This window comes from Vigna radiata, unplaced genomic scaffold (assembly GCF_000741045.1).
Source record: "Vigna radiata var. radiata cultivar VC1973A unplaced genomic scaffold, Vradiata_ver6 scaffold_976, whole genome shotgun sequence".
NCBI lineage: Eukaryota > Viridiplantae > Streptophyta > Magnoliopsida > Fabales > Fabaceae > Vigna > Vigna radiata.
Genome location: NW_014542138.1, coordinates 2,295 through 4,443, shown reverse-complemented (window position 1 = coordinate 4,443; position 2,149 = coordinate 2,295). Strand labels below are relative to the sequence as shown.

The 2,149-nt window shown below is 38.5% G+C and overlaps 1 pseudogene; it reads right to left on the bottom strand.

The window, feature by feature from the left end:
• Window positions 1-362: 362 nt before the first annotated feature.
• LOC106779063 lies at window positions 363-1,648 on the bottom strand (annotated as a pseudogene).
• Between the last annotated feature and the right edge of the window lie 501 nt (window positions 1,649-2,149).

Genomic DNA, 2,149 nt, shown 5'->3' with positions numbered 1-2,149 from the left:
TGTTATGACGTAACAAAAATTTACGTTATCTGAACATATTATGACACTGTTACTAAAATCATTGCTACGTCATAAAATGTGTAGACCTATTATAATGTACAAAACTATGTACGTCATAGTTCGTTTTTGTACGTCATAAAATATGATTTTTATGACATACAAAAACGAACTATGACGTACATAGTTTTGTATGTCATAATAGGTATACATATTTTATGACGTAGCAAAAATTTACTTTATCTGAACATATTATGACACTGTTTCTAAAATCTTTGCTACGTCATAAAATGTGTAGACCTATTATAACGTACAAAACTATGTACGTCATAGTTTGTTTTTGTACGTCATAAAATATGATTTTTGTACTAGTGTCCCAACCCAAATTCATTCCCATACACCTCAAACCTGGGCGAACTTGACATCGTCACACTACACGAATCAAAGTGCACACCAAGTTGGTACACCACAGGGTGTTGTAACCACTCTTTCACCGCGTGTCGCACTGCTCCGTCGTTTTGTTTTGCTACGGCCAGGCGCACTTTCCATGCAGCCCATCCTAGATCATTCTCCAGGAGTTCCCCTACTGTTGTCCCCGCACTCACCACACTAATACAGTTTCCAAAGTATTTATGTGGCAGAGGCGACTCCATTCTTACTCGATTATTCATGGCCAATTTGTAGCTAGTTACCTCATTATGTGGCAGCTGACGAGCGCGTGTTATGCATCTCCATACATGAGCTGATAAGGATTGGAACGAAGAGATTTTGGTGTTCTTGGACTCTAAGTTAGCCCTTGCTTTCAGTTTTGCAATTGACTCTGCTGAAAAATGGAAGATTCTCTCTCTCAGCTGGGGTGCTTCAAATCTGCTAATAAACTCGTCGTGATGTTTGAAGGGAAGATTGATTAATGGATCACAACCATCAGGAAACCACCGGTTATGAATGGGGTGTCGTGAAATGGGAACACCGTATTCATGGCCTTGAGCATGAGCTTGAAAGATCTCAGACCATGTATTAAAGAAATTCCAATAAGAAGTTCCATCGCCTATGGCGTGGTTCATAGAACAGCCTATGAAAACACCATCCAATAATTCGGTGACTTTAACGGACAACAGAGGCATGGTGTGACCATCATGGTTGACAGCTTTGTGATGATCAAAGAATGAGTGAACAACGGGTGGGACGTCAACAGGGGAGAGTATGTCAAATATTGTCTAATCCGAAGTTGCATTAATGAATCTAGCTCCATGACTGTCGTTGCAATCAACAAAAATAGTATAAAAGGAAGGGTCTTTGTTTGTGACAAGGTGGCCTGCCAATGGATAAAAATGGAAGAGGGTGAGAGAAAGAGAGTGTTTGAGCTTCTCCAACAGATTCTCTATGAAATCTTGTCGATCAACAAGTGTTGCAGGTTTCTTGAATAGTAGACCCTTCTGGATGTAATGCATAGACAACATACCAATATCCCAAGGTGTTAAATTGCATATTCTGTTGGACTCTTGAGCTGGGCCAAACGGCTTGATTAAACATTCTGAAACGTTTCTTACAACAGTGGAATTCATCATCCAAACTCTCACCAAAATTTCGGAGTTGTTTCGCAGATATTTTAGAGATGACTGAACTGAATCGGCATCACTGTGCTCACCTGGTCTCCTAAGTTATCGTCATCCCGTGGATACAGAAAGTTTATCAGAGAAACACGTGGCATTTGCATTGCCGAAGTTATCTTGTACGGAAAATATGGCTCAGGACTAAAAACACGCTCACCTTCTACATATATTACTGTTGTTTGTTTCGAGTTTTAAGGAATTTATTTTATTAGATTAATATATTACGTAGAGATATTTGTTTTGGTACAATTATAAAACGAGTTTAAATAAACATGTCACGAAGCATTGGTGGTTGTAGCAGGATGATATCTTCTTTTTCCGCTTAGTCTGCTTCCAAGGAGAAGGAAGGAATTAAACTCTCGTATGTTACAATGTCCCTAAACACTTCGCACAGATCAATCACGCTAGGCAAATAGTTTTGTATCTTCAATCCTATCATAGCCCCATCGAAAACAGCCAATAATATCATTCATGCAAAAGAAATAATACAGAATTCTTCAATTCTATCAAAGTCTAACAAAAAAAAAAAAAAAAAAAAA